This window comes from Staurois parvus, unplaced genomic scaffold (assembly GCF_062004578.1).
Source record: "Staurois parvus isolate SC_StPar_1 unplaced genomic scaffold, SC_StPar_1.0 ptg000041l, whole genome shotgun sequence".
Taxonomy (NCBI): domain Eukaryota; kingdom Metazoa; phylum Chordata; class Amphibia; order Anura; family Ranidae; genus Staurois; species Staurois parvus.
In genome coordinates, this window is record NW_028317837.1 from 747,265 (window position 1) to 764,836 (window position 17,572).

Here is a 17,572-nt window from a genome sequence, read left to right on the forward strand (position 1 = left end):
AATATTTGGAATATAGGGCTGTAAGCTGTCTGGGCCAGGCCACTTATTAGACTTTAGGGACTTGATGGAGTTCGGGACCTCAAGTTCTGTAATAGGTGTTTCCAGGGAAGAACATTGAGAAGCTGAGAGTGTTGGTAGAGATAGGCTTGAGAAAAGTTCAGTGGCCTGCGATTCATCATAGGAGCCGGTCTCAGAGTATAATTCTGCTAGATGTTTGTGGAAGACCTGTAATATTTTATTAGGATGGCTGGTGTGTGAAGTTTTTGTAATCTTTAAATGGACAAGTCTGTGTGTGTGGTCTGAGGTTCGCAGTCCCAGGGCTAGAAAAGTGTCAGGTTTGTTTGCGTTCATTTAATGTTCATGCCTGGATTGGCGTAGAACTTTTTCATCTGATTCTGTCAAGAAAACATCTATTTCTAGCCTGGTCTTGTCCAGGACAATCTATGAGAAGGTGAGGGGTCTGATTGGAAGGCTTTGTTGGCCTGATGAAATGAGGTTTCTAAGCGGTGATGGATTGCTCGCTGTCCTTTCTTGAGATGTGAGGCTTGACTGATACAGGCTCCTCTAATTACAGACTTATGGGCTTCCCAAAAGGTCAGGAGAGAGATGTCATCAGTTGTGTTATGTGTCAGGTATTCTTTGATGGCTAGTTCAATGTCCAGTCTGTGGGATGGGTGGGCCATTTAGACTCCATGTAGTGCTAGTTTGTTGGGGTACTAAGGAGGAGAGGGTCAAGAGGACAGCTTTGTGACCAGTCCAGTGGTAAGGTATGATGGTTCAGGATAGGAGGGCTGGGGACATACCTCTAGTCAGAAATATATGGTCAATGTGGGAGAAAGTTTTCTGTGGATATGAGTAGTATGTATAGTGTCTTCTAGCTGGGTTAGCTTCTTGTCATGTGTCTATGAGAGAGCATTGTTGGAGTTGTTGCTGGAAGGAGGATGTGGATGGATAAGAGGTTATGGGGGATTTGTCTAAAAAGGGATAAACTAGCTGATTGGAAATGCCACATAGTAAAAGTGTACCTAATTTATGGGAATCTATTACTTGTAGCAAATGGGAGTTAGGACTGCAATTGGGGCATAGTATGAAGCTACAGTGATCTCTAACTCAAGGAGGTGACCCACTAGAAAATATAACGGCCCTCTGGGTCCCAGATCCCTGCCTGGGGTGTAAAGGGAGTAGAGCAGTGGAAAGCTTTGAGTACACCTGTGTGTTTAGTTGCGGCAGAAGCCATATAAACCTGTGGGTAGGAAGAGCTGAGATATTTTGGCATATGGCTGGCAGTGAAATGAGTCTCCTGCAGGCACACCACATGTGCTTTGGCATGGGCAAAGGATTTGAAGGCCTTAACTTTTTTACTCCCCGAACATTCAGAGTAAGTATATTTATTGGAGCCATGATAAAGGACAGATGCAAAGCTGATTGTAGGTGTCGCATCATGGAGACATCATCACCCCTGGGACAGGAAAAAGAGAAAGAAAGAGGAGAGAAGTGGGGGAAGCAAGGTTAGTAAAGAGAGAGAAATGTCTGACAGAACAGGTCAGGAGGCCAAAAGGCCATGATGTGAAAACAGGTAGGTTGTCCATCTGTCTATGTCACTGGGATATAAATGGACGGGAAAAAAACAGTCCTGGGCAGGCCCAACTCAGGGCTACCAAGGAAAATGTGGGGGAGCAGTGAACATCTTCAGAAGCCACAGAGGCCAAAAAACAGGATATTAAACATCTGTTGTATAGAGGAGTCAGGCCAAGGATAGACTATTGGGATGAAGATGTCAGCCTGCAGATATAAGCAGTTGGTAAGTGTATGCATTGTTCAAAGAGGCTATGCTTGGCTGGGTATCATGGGCATTAAACAGCATTAGACCACAGCTGGATGAAAGGGTGATCCGTTTGTTATTTTGTTGTCCAGCTATTGGTAGAAGGTTTAGCTAACAGCATTGAGCTGTTAGTTGCAAAAATTGTAGAATTATACTAAATATATATTTTTTTGTTTACAAACATTTTTATTTTTTAAGAAATAGACTTCAAATGGCATTACAGCTTCAAATAGAATATACAAGAGAAACAAGGAACAACTGCAGTATTCATTTCAAAGGTGAAATTATGTAGAATAAAGGGAAAGAGAAAAGAAAAAAAAGAGAAAAGAAATTTAGTACATGAGCAATATAGGTAGAGAGGGAGGCAGAGTTATAAAATGACCAACAAAGTAACTCAATCAATCAAAGCATAAATGGTCCTTATTGATCTAGTAAATGCCTGTGAGTTCTCCAAAGTTCCCATTTTCTGTCAAATAAATGCATCTTATCCAATAGAGTATAATGAATTCTCTCCATGAGCATCACCGCATCAACTCTGCAGAACTGTGGTCAATGGTACTGTGAGGGATTTCCAATGTAGGGCAATAGCCCATAGGGTGGATATACAAATGCTATGGATTAGCCTCATAACCTCAGTCTGAACTCCCGAGATAGGAGCTCCCAGTAGGCAGGACTGCATAGACAGATGCACCGGAGCACCTGCCACTGCAGAGGCAACTTCAGAAATTTTGTGCCACACCAATGAGAGGCTTGGGCAGGCCCACAATATATGCACTAGAGTACCAGCAAGGCCACAGCCCCGGAAACAAAGGTGGGACGTCCCTGGATACATGGCGTGTAGTCTAGATGGGGTATGATACCATCTGGTTATTACTTTGAGGGCCGTCTCACGGACAGAAAGATCTAGAGCTCTTACACACATTATCCACCATGGAATCCCAATCCTCATCAGAAAAAGTGACATCACTATCAGCCTCCCATTTCTGTCTATAAAGAGGGGGTGAGGGAAAGAAAGTAACCAAAAATTGGCGATACAAATCTGAAATAAGACCCCTGCCCCTAGGAGAGTCACGGCTAATACGTTCAAAAAATGAAATCGGAGATGAAGGTGTAAGACCAAAATGTGAATTAAAAAAATGTCTAATCTGTCGATAATGATAATATTCACGAAGCGGAATATCAAAAAGTATGCGTAGCATCTCAAAAGTGATACAAGATCCTCCTCTCTGAAAGTCAGATGACCTAATAAAGGACCTATCATACCACCAACGGAATACCTGTGAAGATGAGAATGCTGTAATAAAATTTGAATCACCAAAAAATGATGAACCTGGTGAGACAGAGGAGACAAGATTCAATTTAAGTTTATAACGGGATGAAAACATCAATGATTGGGCAACAATGGAATTATAGAGCAATAGCGAGGGGGGGGGGGGGAATTTTGGACCATAATACACCTGGTAAATAGAATGGATGTATAGACTGAGATTCAAATCTGATCCATGGGACCTGGGAAGTAATAGTCGCCCATTGTGATAGCTGTGCGAAACGGGCTGACAGGTAGTAAAGCCAGAAATTAGGCCTCCCGCCCATTGTGACCGGTAGAGGACCGATGAAGTAAAACGAGGGCGTTTGTTACGCCAAATAAAATTATTATTAATCCGTTGAAAGTGATCTAAGAACGTTTTTGAGACAGGGATTGGGAGTGATCTACATAAAGTAATTTAGGGAAGACATTCATTGTTACTGCCGTGACTCTGCCCAAGAATGAGATAGGGGATCCATGCCAGATCTTCAATAGAGGTGAGAGGCGTGACACACATGGTGGCCAATTAGCAGCAAATAATTTTGAGTATCTGGGGGTGAGGTTTATACCTAGGTATGAAATCTGATCTGTGGCCCAACGAAATGGAAAAGAATTGCGGAGAGATGCACCCAGGGAATCAGGAACATTAATAGGCAGAACTACTGATTCTGTAAAATTTACAGTAAGACCTGATACTGTTACAAAGTCATTCAATAATGAGCAGAAGTCAGGCAATGACACCAACAGTTTAGTAAGGAAAAGCATAACATCATCTGCATACATACAAATTGTGAAATGTGAACCAATAATGGGGAACCAGAAATGTCTGAGTGTGATTATTGCAACTGCCAAGGGTTCCAAAACAAGCGCCAATAATAAGGGTGAAAGAGGACAACCCTGACGGGTACCTCCGCCTAGTGTACAAAATACAGAATTGCAGCCTGGAAGTCTTATTCTTGTTTTGGGGGGAGTCATACAAAGCATGTACACCAGACAGAAATTCATCACTAAAGCCCATCTTCTGCAGTAATGAAAACAAGTATGGCCAGAGGACACTATCAAAGGCCTTGTTAATGTCCCGGCTCAGCAACAAAACCTCTTTAGAATGCAAATTGGCGTCCTGAATAACATTTAATGTGAGACAGATATTGTCCGTGATAAGTCTGCCTGGGATAAATCCCGATTGGTCCGGTGAGACCAAAGAGGAGATAATAGGGGCCAACCTATCTGCCAGAATGCGGCTAAATATTTTCAGATCATTGTTCATCACTGAGATTGGTCTATAGTTTTGAGGTAAATGATGGTCTTTCAGGGGTTTAGGTAATACAGACAGGTTAGCCAAGAGTATCTCCTCAGGAAACCTACCGCCCTGCAAATCATCATTGAATAATGACATCAAAGAGGGAGCCAATGTAGGAGGAAAATGTTTATAATAACTGGCCGTGAACCCATCAGGGCTGGTGCTGTGGAAGTTTTTAGTGCACTAATCACACAGGATATTTCGTTCAAAGTGCATGGGGCATTGGGAGAGGATATCTGAGAGGGTGAGAGAGTGGGGAGGGGTATAGAATCAAGCCATGAGCCATTTGAGGAAGCAGAAGTTGGTTGCGGGGGAGCTAACAGGGTGGAATAAAATTTTTCAAAAATACTCAGGACTTCACGAGGAAGAGAGGAGATACTGCCGGATTTAGTACGTAACTTGTAGATATGTGGGGGTCGTATTGAATGGTTTAATTTCTGTGCGAACATAGTAGACGCTGAATTACTATTTGTAATAAAAAGGAGGCCTTCGACCAGCGTAGAGCTTTTTCAGTTTTCTGGGATAGTAAAGTATTCAGTTCTAGACGCTTTTGCGATATCATGGTTTGTTACGGAGAGATGGATTGCCATCATGAGCCCTATAATGTGATTCTAATTCTCGGGTAAGTTTCTGAATTTGTTTCCATCGCTCTTTATTTCTAGAAGAATCCATAGAAATAAGGTGACCTCGCAGGACCGCCTTATGGGCTACCCACAAGATGGCCGGGGAGATATCGGGAGTTGTGTTTGACTGAAAGTATTCTTGAATGGAAGTAACGAATTCATGGCGGGTGTTAGTATCCGTAAGCATAGAGTCGTTAAGTCTCCAGGAGTAGGGAGTAGGGGCTAGACCTATAAAAGTGATAGACAGCGCGATAATATTATGATCTGACCAGGGGCTTAAATGAATGCAAGCTTTCCTAGAGTTAGCCAGCAGAATGGGGGAGCAATAGATATAATCTAGTCTAGCATAAGAGTCATGTGGGTGGGAGTAAAATGAATAATCTCTAGCTCCTACATTATGTGCCCTCCAGGAGTCTACCAGTTGAAGTGTGTCTAATTTTTTGGTAAGGAATTTTGTGAAGGCCCGGGAGGATGGTGAGGATGAGCTTTGGTCTAAAAGGGGGATAGCCACCAAATAAAATCACCTCCCACCAATAAACAAGGGGATAGAAACCTATCAAGAATTTTGAAATAAACGGGAAAAAAAGGATGCTTGTGCAGAATTTGGTGCATACACATTAGCGATCGTGAGTTCACGACCCGAGGGGGTGCCTTTAATAATGATAAATCTGCTCTCAGGGTCACATGCCCGAGGGTTTTTTTACTACAAACACATGGGAATAACACCCCGTGCCCTGCTCGTCCCGGGGAACTGTGGTAAGTATCTGCTGATCTACCAGGTCCCCAATTAGGACACGCAGGGCCTGCACCCTTTCCCGATCCTTGGGAAGGTGGGTTACCAGATACCTGGCGGGGGGACTTAAGTTGAACTCCAACCTGTACCCCTTCTTGATCAAGTCCAGGATGTACAGTTTAGAGAAGATTGAAGCCTACTGAGGGAGAAAGGTCCCCAGTCTTCTTTCCATTGGGACGTTCAATTCATTGAGATGAGACTTGGTGGGCCTTGAGGAGGATTGAATAAGATTCCTCCTCTTCCCCGATTCCTGTGCCCTGTCCAATGTTTCTTAGGCTGAACTTCCTTAGCCTGCTGGGCCTGTGTTTTTCGCCAAAAAACCCTACTAGAGTAAAACCTTTTCCTACTCTCTGGGAATGTCCTCTTCTTATGGGCTGTACATTTCAGAGGCTCCTCTAGACCTGGACCAAAAAGATTATTGCCAATAAAGGGTAAGGCACAAAGGTGCAGTTTGAATGCTGAGTTCCCTGCCCAGGTTTTTAACCAAAATGCCCTTTAAGCTGAATTCACTAGGGCAGAGGTTCAAGCCGCTAGCTTAACTGATTTGGCCGAGGCATCCACAAGGAAACCAACTGCTTTAAACAGCAAAGGAAATTATTTCAGGATTTGCTGCCTGAAGGTTCCTGCCGAGAGATGCAACTAACTGGGTAAGCCAGCATTCCAGATTTCTGGTGACACAGGTAGCCGATAAAGGTGGCCTAAAGCTGATGGAAGTGGAATCCTAGGCCCTGTGGATTAATACTTCATCCCTCTTATCCATAGGGTCTTTCAGAGCCCCCATATCTTCAAATGCTAAGTCTGTCCTTTTAGAGACTTTAGATAAGGGGGTGTCTAATTTCTGAACCTTGTTCCATTGCTGGGACCAGTTATCCTCAAATGGAAACCTCCTTTTAAGGTTACTTGAGAAAAAGGGTTTCCTCTCAGGGCTTTCCCATTCCTGCCTAATGGTATCAACTAGGGAACTATGGACTGGAAAGACATTAGTCTTTCTAGCATACAAACCTTGATACATGAGGTCATGCTTAGATAGGCAAACATCCTCCTCCTCGATCTCTAAGGTTTTGTAGATAACTTTAAGGAGGTCGTCCACATCTTCCAGGGGCAATTTGTTCCTGAAACCTCTGGAGGAGCAAACTTCACCGTCCTCCTCTTATGAGCCTGAATCTACACGGGTCCTAGGATCCTCCTACGGGTCCTCCCCCCCTCTTAATGCATCTGCTACCTCCGAACCCGCAGATTGGGTCCAAGGATCCAGTGGCGGCTGCATTTTTTCAATAGGGATCTAAAGGAGTGAAATGTAGACAACATGTCATCCTTAATGGAGGTGAGCACTTTATGGCACGCTGTAAATGACTTATCCTTAATTAGGCTAGCCACACAATTGCAGCATAAAGGATTTTCCCAAGCTGAACCCAATTTAGCTGCACAAACTGCAAACTTCTTCTTCGTGGTCTGACTCTGCACCTTGTCCTGGACTTTAACCGACAATAAGCAAGAAAAAAAACACAATACAGAAAATAATCAGCACAGGGCCCCTCATGCAAAAAACGCTGTGCTGGGGGAGCAAGAAAAGGAAGTGTGCCCACCAGGGTCAGCAAGAGGGATCAGAGTCCCCAAGCTTACCTTAGAGGAGCCAGTGCTTGAAGGAGCAGGGTATGCCTGAGAAGTGCCAGCGCTTTCCATCCATCCCTCCTGGTGCAGAGCCACAGGCTCTGCTGGGTATGTACACCAGACTGGCTGCCTAACCAGATGTTAGTGTCGCTATGGAGACTGGGACCACGAGTCTTCAGCGCCCATCGATGACGTCACTGCAGCCAGAACTTCCAGTTCCTGGACAGCACCAAGAAGTTGCGGCTAAGAGCACGCCCGAGTTGGCAGTCAGGGCCCAACTGTGCATTGGATGCTGGAGCCCCACCCCCCGCACGGGAAGGAGAACGACAGGCATCAAAGGTCCTGGACCCCCCAGGACATCCCCGATGGTCATCATCCACTGAGGCATGGAAAGATATCAGGAGCGCAGCCCCACTCCCCCTGAAGGGATCACGTTGGGCAGGAGGAAGTAAGACAGACCAGGAGCCACCAGCAACCTCTAGGGCCAAGGACTTCAACAAAATCAGTTCCTTGATGACTGCACCCATCCTAGCAGAGGAAACACTAAAAACTCAAGAGGGAGTCCTGGTGGTCCATCATTTATAGTACTGTGCTTACGTGTTTCCTGTCCCAGAGGGAGGAGCTCTGTCTCAGGAAGGCTGTCCTGGAGGACGTTTGGAGAAATGAACATTAGAGTGTCTGAGAGACAAAAGCCAGAAATAGATCAGTGGCTGCATGCACACCTCATTGTTAGGGTGCAGGTAGAGAGGCAGAGATGAGGCAGGATTTATCATGAAATACAAATTAAAGTGTATTATTTTCAAAACAGCCAAGAATATTTCACAAGGTCTGAAAAGTATGTAAGTCATCGAGTTATTCCCCAATTTAAGAAGAAGAGCATAACTGCAGGTAGCAAATGTAAGAGAGGAGTTGCAGATGATACGATGGTGGGCAGTATGTACAGGAGAGGAGTGTGGGGGGTATGACAGTGATGGGTATGTACAGGAGAGGAGTGTGGGGGGTATGACAGTGATGGGTATGTACAGGAGAGGAGTACGGAGGTATGACAGTGATGGGTATGTACAGGAGAGGAGTACGGAGGTATGACAGTGATCGGTACGTATAGGAGAGGAGTGTGGAGGTATGACAGTGATGGGTATGTACAGGAGAGGAGTGTGGAGGTATGACAGTGATCGGTAAGTACAGGAGAGGAGTACAGAGGTATGACAGTGATGGGTATGTACAGGAGAGGAGTACGGAGGTATGACAGTGATTGGTATGTACAGGAGAGGAGTACGGAGGTATGACAGTGATCGGTATGTACAGGAGAGGAGTACGGAGGTATGACAGTGATCGGTATGTACAGGAGAGGAGTACGGAGGTATGACAGTGATCGGTATGTACAGGAGAGGAGTACGGAGGTATGACAGTGATCGGTATGTACAGGAGTACGGAGGTATGACAGTGATCGGTATGTACAGGAGAGGAGTACGGAGGTATGACAGTGATCGGTATGTACAGGAGTACAGAGGTATGACAGTGATGGGTATGTACAGGAGAGGAGTGTGGGAGGTATGACAGTGATGGGTATGTACAGGAGAGGAGTACGGAGGTATGACAGTGATGGGTACGTACAGGAGAGGAGTACGGAGGTATGACAGTGATGGGTACGTACAGGAGAGGAGTACGGAGGTATGACAGTGATGGGTACGTACAGGAGAGGAGTACGGAGGTATGACAGTGATGGGTACGTACAGGAGAGGAGTACGGAGGTATGACAGTGATGGGTACGTACAGGAGAGGAGTACGGAGGTATGACAGTGATGGGTACGTACAGGAGAGGAGTACGGAGGTATGACAGTGATGGGTACGTACAGGAGAGGAGTACGGAGGTATGACAGTGATGGGTACGTACAGGAGAGGAGTACGGAGGTATGACAGTGATCGGTACGTACAGGAGAGGAGTAAGGAGGTATGACAGTGATGGGTACGTACAGGAGAGGAGTACGGAGGTATGACATTGATCGGTACGTACAGGAGAGGAGTACGGAGGTATGACAGTGATGGGTATGTACAGGAGAGGAGTACGGAGGTATGACAGTGCTGGGTATGTACAGGAGAGGAGTACGGAGGTATGACAGTGATGGGTATGTACAGGAGAGGAGTACGGAGGTATGACAGTGATGGGTATGTACAGGAGAGGAGTACGGAGGTATGACAGTGATCGGTGTGTACAGGAGAGGAGTACGGAGGTATGACAGTGATGGGTATGTACAGGAGAGGAGTACGGAGGTATGACAGTGATGGGTATGTACAGGAGAGGAGTACGGAGGTATGACAGTGATGGGTATGTACAGGAGAGGAGTACGGAGGTATGACCGTTCCCAGGGAGGAGTATCTCAGGAAGGGTCTATACTCCACCATAACTCTGGTTCTCGGAGTGTCAGGTCCCAGCGGGTTCTCCTGGTGTCTCTCCTGTTATTCTGTCTCGGACACATCAGAGGAACATGGTGGGAGATCGGCCTGAATGTCCTTCCTAGGAGGGAATACCGGAGCCATTCTGAGGCCCATTTAATGGCCGGCAATGAGGAGGAAACCAACACTGAGAAGTAGATGCTGAGATATATACAACACGGGGCAGCACAGTGGCTGAGTGGTTAGCACTTCTGCCTGGCAGTACTCAGGATGTTGGTTCAAATCCCAACCATAGCAGCACCTGCCTGGAGTGTGCATGTTCTCCCTGTGCCTGCGTGGGTTTCCTCCGGGTACTCTGGTTTCCTCCCACACTACAAAGACATGCTGGGAGGTGAATTGTCTCCTATGTTGTCCCTAGTATGTAATGTGAGTTAGGGCCCTTAGACTGTACGCTCCTCGGGGGCGGGGACTGATGGGAATGTACAATATAGATGTAAACTGACGGCGCTATATAAGTACCTGGAATAAATAATAATAATACACCCAGATCATCGATGACGAGGAGGAAGGTTCGGTCACAGATGATTGGTCCGTCTATAGCAGGGACAGGAGCCGGGACCAGGAATAGGAGATCCACCTGACTTACCCGTGTGCTCTGACATGGAGAAGATCCCATGTTGGCCCTATGGTGGCCGTGTGTTCAGGATGGAGACCGACAATCACAGGACCCTCCAGAGTCTTCCAGAAGCCAATCTAAAATGGCTGACAGGAGGAAAGTGTTCCCGGGACAGGAAGTGAAACAGACAAAAAGTGACATTGACAGGAAGTGACACAGACAGGAAGTGACAGGCAGGAAGTGACTTCCTAAAGATTTATACAGAGGCTGCAGTATGGAGAGCAGACACTAGATGGTGCTGGTCCAACAAAAGCTGAATAGCATAAAACAACAGGGAAAATAACCTGAAAAGCAAAGATGATGGCGGCTCGTAAACTTCCTATTTAGCAGCTTGACGTCATTGTCCCACTCTACAGGTTACATCACATCACGTGACTTCCTCAGGAGTTGGCCATCGGACGTACAGCTGCCTATATATACCATTATAATCCTTAATAGACTAATCGGGCGCCATTATGTTGTAGCCTGTCTGTCCCTTATTTGGCAGCCATTTTCCCTTGGTCTAATATAGCGTTTTTACATTACAGTGGATTAGATCTCCCTCCTCCATTTTGTTGTAGCCTTCCTGTCCCTCCTCTGGCGGCCATTTTCCCTTAGTCTGATATGAATGCTGGCACATTTTGTCCCCTGATATTAGACATTAGCCGGGTGATTGTATACACACAGCGGGCAGATCTCAATCAATGTCACCCACTAGTCTATACTGTCACGGGGTTGGCCAGCCAATCATGTGGCTCCTATTCTGTCCTTCCAATGACCATTCCTAGTACATAGGACTCATCTTCCATACTACATTCATGATACAACAAAATGGAAACTGTTATAGAGTCATTGTACAAATCCTGTGACCCGACTTGTATCCGGGAATATTGCATGGCCTTCTACTTCCTGCTTCCTGTTCTATGCTGACCTGGATGCAGTTCTGTTGTACAACATGATTCCTCACACCAGCAGCTTGTGTTGTCTTCATTCCTGTACATGAAACATGGTGTCAGAAGTGACTGGAATCAGGACTGAGCCTCTTGTTTGGAGAGCAGCAGCTTTGGGAAACACAGGTTTGTGAACTACAGCCTGAGACTGAGGATTGTCTGAGATTTGATAGCTCAGAGGCTTCCTGACAATATGGCTGCCATGAATGGCATACCTCCCCCAGAGGGGATGACAATGAGTGGGGATTGGAGCAGCAATTGGGAATCTTTCAGAGCTGAATGTGAAGATTATTGTCTGGCTACAGGCTGGAATGAGAAATGTGCAGGAGTGCCGGCAGCAACTCTGAGAAGAGTCATGGGCAGTGAATGCAGGCATGTGTATAAACACAATGTGACCCTCACAGCAGATCAGCAACACAATGTTACAGCCATTGTAAATGTACTGGAAGATGATCTCATACCTGCTACAAATGTCATTTATGAAAGGGATGTGTTTGGATGCTGCAAACAAGAAGAGGGACAATCTTTGGATCACTTTGTTACACACTGGAGAGAAAAGGCAGCAACTTGTGAATATGGCACTCAGAGACCAATTGATAAGGGAAACAATTGTTGTTGGTATAGCTAGCGAGAGAGCACACGCAGGCGCCTCCTAAGAGAACATGACTTCACTCTACACACAGCCATTGAGACGTGCCGTACAGCAGAGCTCACTGACAGACGTCTGAAAGTTATGGAACAGGACAGACAGCAGACCGACAGCATAAACATTGCAATGCAGCATGGCAACAGGAACAAACTGCAGCAACGCCCCCTGATGAGCACAAATACTGCCAACCCTACAGCTTGCAAATACTGTGGGACTGTGCATGAAAGAATTAAAGAGCCGTGTCCAGCTTATGGGGAGTCCTGGAAGTCTTGTGGAAGAACAAACCATTTTACTAACGTTTGTTTGTCAAGTAAACGACGGCCATCAATAGGCAAATGACACAACGTGGAGAACACATCCGCATATGAGGAAGAGACACACACCACTGAAGTTATAGACAGCAGTGATGGGCCTACCTCCCCCTACACAGATCACCTACCTCCCCCCACACAGATCACCTACCTCCCCCCACACAGATCACCTACCTCCCCCCACACACACACCACTGAAGTTATATACAGCAGTGAATTGATCGGCGCTGTGCAATCCAGAGGAAAGAAATGGTTTGTCACTTTACATGTAAATAATAAGCCCCAATCCTGTCACCTCCATTCAGGAACAACGTGGGATGTAATGTGCTTAAGAGACAAAATGGTGTCAGCACCAGAAGCACGTCTACTGCCAAGTGACACCAGATTAAAGTTATACTCCAGTGCGATGATGAAATCTCTAGGGCTCTTCAAGACAGAATGTGCCATACGTGGACTAACACACAAGCTGGAGTGTGAAATTGTGGAAGCCTGCCAAAAGCCACTGTTGTCTGGCTCATCCTGTGAGCGTCTAGGGCTGAGACGTTTCTCCGTCCCTGCAGAGCGCAATGTGATGGACAATCTATCCAAGGGGCCCTTGACAAAACAACTGCTGATAAAGGAATTTAGTGATGTGTTTACTGGGCCAGTAAAATCTGTACCAGGGGAAGTTCATTTCCACCTTGATGTGAGTGTCCCTCCAGTCCAATGTGCACCACGCAATGTGCCGGTGGCATTAAAACAGGCAGTTAAGGCACAGCTTGACCAGTATGAGGCCAATGGACACTTGGCACCAGTGAATGACCCAACTGGCTGGATAAGTAATATGGTGATTGTAAGGAAGCCAAATAAGCTACGAATATGCATAGATCCCAAATTCTTAAATATGGCACTGAGACGATCTCACTACATCATGCCAACTCTCGAGGATGTTTTGTACAAGCTGCCTAAGGCACGTCTGTTCACGCTTGTTGATGCCCGGGATGCATTTTTACAGTGTAAGTTGGATGATGCAAGTAGTTACATGACAACCTTCTGGACTCCGTGGGGCAGGAAAAGATGGCGCAAACTGCCTTTTGGAGTATCAGTTGCACCAGAGGTGTATCAAGGTAAACAACATGAACTATTGGCTGGACTCGGTGGTATTGAACCAATAGCTGATGACATCCTTGTGGTTGGCTGTGGGGACACAGATGAGGAAGCAGAGTAAGATCATGATGGCAAACTGCTGGAACTGATGAATCATTGTAGGCAGGTAAAATTGAGACTTGGCATGAAAAAGCTGCAATTCAAGGTCAAAGAAGTCCGCTTTCATGGACACATTCTAACCTGGGAGGGTTTGAAGGCTGTCCCAGAAAAAATCAGAGCCATACTGTTTATGCCGCAGCCAGCAAATGTGAAATCCCTGCAGCGCTTCATTGGATTTGTTACCTACCTAGCAAAACTCCTACCACACCTCTCAGAGGTCTGCGAGCCATTGAGAAGGCTTCTGGACAAGGACGCTGTTTGGCATTGGCTTCCTAAGCATGATAATGCAGTGCAGGACATCAAACGCTTGTCCTGAAGTACTATGACGTTACAAAACCTGTAACTATTCAAAGTGATGCAAGCAAAACTGGACTTGGGTGTTGTCTATTGCAAGCTGGCCAGCCTATCGCTTTTGCTTCAAGGGCACTGACTCTACTGAACAAAACTACGCACAAATAGAAGAGGAATGTCTGAGTATAGTGTTTGCCTGCCAGCGCTTTCACCACTACCTCTATGGGCGCGACGAGATCACGGCAGAAACTCACCATAAACCTCTGATTTCTATTTTCCAGAAACCACTTTTGTGTGCAGCCAAACGTCTACAGAGCATGTTGTCACGTTACAAAACTATTGCCTAAATGTTGTCTATAAACCTGGTCCTGAAATGTACATTAGTGACACTCTTAGCAGAGCTACAGCAGCAGGTGGTACACCTGAGTATGCACAACACACAGTTTGCAATGTTCAGCGGGACCTGGAGGTCCTGTCACAGATTAATCATTCAGACTATTTAAACATCACGGACCAACGATTGCTTCAGATAAAACAGCACACTGAAACCAATGAGAGTTTGCAGGCTCTTAAATATGTTGTTCTGAACGGTTGGCCTGATTCCAAGTTGGAAGCCCCATTACTTGTGAGAGAATATTGGACTTTCAGAGATGAAATCGCCATTCAAGATGGTATACTGTACAAGGGGCCAAGGGTCATCATTCCTAAATCTTTAAGATGGGAGATGCTGACTCGTATTCATGCCAGTCACATTGGAGGAGAAGCATGCTATAGGCAAGCACGTGATACCCTATACTGGCCCAACATGCAGAAGGAGATTAGAGACTTTGTTAGCTGTTGCTCGGCATGCAATGAATATGCGCAGGCACAACAGAAAGGACCTATGATGTTGCATGTGCTGCCCACCCGGCCTTGGCAAATTGTAAGCATGGACTTACTGAATTATGCTGGGCAGGATTTTCTACTAATTGTTGATCACTATTCTGACTTTTGGTAGATTGAGCTACTTCCTGACCTGTCTGCTGATACTACCATCAAGCGTTGTAAAGCACAGTTTGCACGTTATGGCCAGCCGGATAGAGTCATCTCGGATAATGGACCTCAATTTGCATGTGAGCAATTCAGATGTTTCTCTACAGATTGGGGATTGGAGCATGTTACCTCATCCCCGAGGCACCCGCAAGCCAATGGCAAAGCGGAATCGGCTGTCAAGATAGTGAAGAATCTTTATAAGAATGCCAAGTTTGATGGTATTGATCCGTGGAAGGCCATTCTACATTGGAGGAACACCCCATCTGAAGGCATGGACAGTAGTCCTGCACAGCACTTGATCTAGAAGACTGAAGACTTCATTGCCTGTGGCCAACAAATGACTTGATCCTTGTGTGGTTACAGTTGTCCCGGCAAAACTGCAGCGGAGGAAACAGATTGCCAAACTGTCATACGATGTGTCTGCTAAAGACTTACCTGAACTAAGCATTGGAGAGCCAATCCGTATGAAGCCGCTTCCAGGTGACATGACCGGTCTCTGGAGACTGGGTTCCTGTGTTCAGAGGGTTGCTCCTCGATCATATCTTGTGGATGTAGAAGGCAGTCTTTACCACCGTAATCGAGTGGACCTGCGAAGGGCAGAACGATTCACCGCACAAGCCTATGAGCTTCCTGCACGTGATCCTCCTGAGGTGCTCAATGCCCTGAGTCCTACTGGACCATATACTTAAAGCAGAGAGAACTCCGCTGTCATATCGGGATACAATGAGGATGACATAATGCAGCCACATATCCCGACAAGTTCTCTGCCAAACACACCAGCCAGGAAAGAGGGTCGCTCCTTATCAACACCTTCTGGAGCTGAACGGGTTTCCCCAGGAAAATCCCTGTGGCCTTGCGTAGTGGTCGAGTTTCCAGACCACCAGATGGACTCAATCTGTAGTGTATCTACCAGTCACACAGCATGCCATGTTCAAGACTGTTCAGGGTCTGTTTTAGTTTCATTGTTTACAAGGTTTGAATGGAATGTAAAAAAGGGAGACGTTATAGAGTCATTGTACAAATCCTGTGACCCGACTTGTATCCGGGAATATTGCATGGCCTTCTACTTCCTGCTTCCTGTTCTATGCTGACCTGGATGCAGTTCTGTTGTACAACATGATTCCTCACACCAGCAGCTTGTGTTGTCTTCATTCCTGTACATGAAACAGGTACTGTCCGTGTATTAGGGGGACCAATGACACCTTGGCTAGTATTGTAGATGAATCTGGGGGCGTCGGGGGCAATCTTCTTATGTTTATGGCCCTTTAGGGCAGATGTGATTTCTATGTATTTTATGGGAGATTTTCTCTGTATATTGGGAGTTTCCATCTTGTTGTATCATGAATGTAGTATGGAAGATGAGTCCTATGTACTAGGAATGGTCATTGGAAGGACAGAATAGGAGCCACATGATTGGCTGGCCAACCCCATGACAGTATAGACTAGTGGGTGACATTGATTGAGATCTGCCCGCTGTGTGTATACAATCACACGGCTAATGTCTAATATCAGGGGACAAAATGTGCCAGCATTCATATCAGACTAAGGGAAAATGGCTGCCGGAGGAGGGACAGGCGGGCTACAACAAAATGGAGGGAGATCTAATCCACTGTAATGTGATAACTGTGCATACATTGACAATAGAAGTTTACGAGCCGCCATCGTCTTTTGTTTTTCAGTTTTTTCCCCTGTTTTATGCTATTCAGCTATTTTTGGACCAGCACCATCTAGTGTCTGCTCTCCATGCTGCAGCCTCTGTATAAATCTGTCTGGAGTCACTTCCTGGCTGTGTCACTTCCTGTCCCGGGAACACTTTCCTCCTTTCAGCCATTTTAGATCGGCTTCCAGACGATCCAGTGATTGTTGGTCTCCATCCTGAACACACGGCCACCATAAGGCCAGCATGGGATCTTCTCCATGTCAGAGCACACGGGTAAGTCAGGTGGATCTCCTATTCCTGGTCCCGGCTCCTGTCCCTGCTATAGACAGATCAATATGCTGGTGTCTCTTGTTACTAAATGTAGATTGCCCCGCCCTGTGTCATTATACAACGAGGGGGGGATTGTCCCGAGTGTATATTTGTTCAAATCAACTAGTCTACCTCCTGGTTTACTTCAGGACTGTTGTCGTCTAGTCTTGTATGGTCGGCTGTGGTGTCTGTGGTCGGTGTTCGGAGGGGGAAGCAGGAGTCTAACGGAAGTACTCAAGCGCAGTCTGGGTCGGTTCTGTTACATTGGTGGCAAGGTTGTGCTGCCTGGCTGTGAACACGTCCAAACCACTACCGGGATTCAAGATCAGGAAAGTAGATGTCGGTCACCCCAGTGGAGATGTGGACCTGGCATCAGAGTTCCCGGGGCTGCTGCGGATCGTTCTTGCAGAATATCCCAGGACTGTGTCTGTGGATGAGTACCTGGAGCTCAGGCAGCGGATTCAGGTGGTGCTTTAGAGTGGAGCTCTCCAGGTTGCTGGTATGGACAAGGGCAAATGCTATCCAAGCACAGGGGAATGGGCCAGGGACCATCGGAAGTTACGGATGCCATTCCTGGGAGAGCGACCCCAGGAGCAATGGGTGACTGAATTGGACAGGATG

At 46.3% G+C, this 17,572-nt stretch overlaps 1 long non-coding RNA gene and 1 pseudogene across 1 annotated transcript in view; one reads left to right on the forward strand and one right to left on the reverse strand.

Moving 5' to 3' along the window:
• LOC149470507 (uncharacterized) overlaps positions 1-10,609 on the reverse strand; it is a 29,095-nt gene extending 18,486 nt beyond the window's left edge. The window contains exon 1 of the long non-coding RNA XR_016308599.1: positions 10,496-10,609. This is a non-coding gene — a long non-coding RNA (uncharacterized LOC149470507). The remainder of the gene's footprint in view (positions 1-10,495) is intronic.
• The window catches only part of LOC149470503 (uncharacterized), a 322,485-nt pseudogene that overhangs the window by 289,372 nt on the left and 15,541 nt on the right, over positions 1-17,572 (forward strand).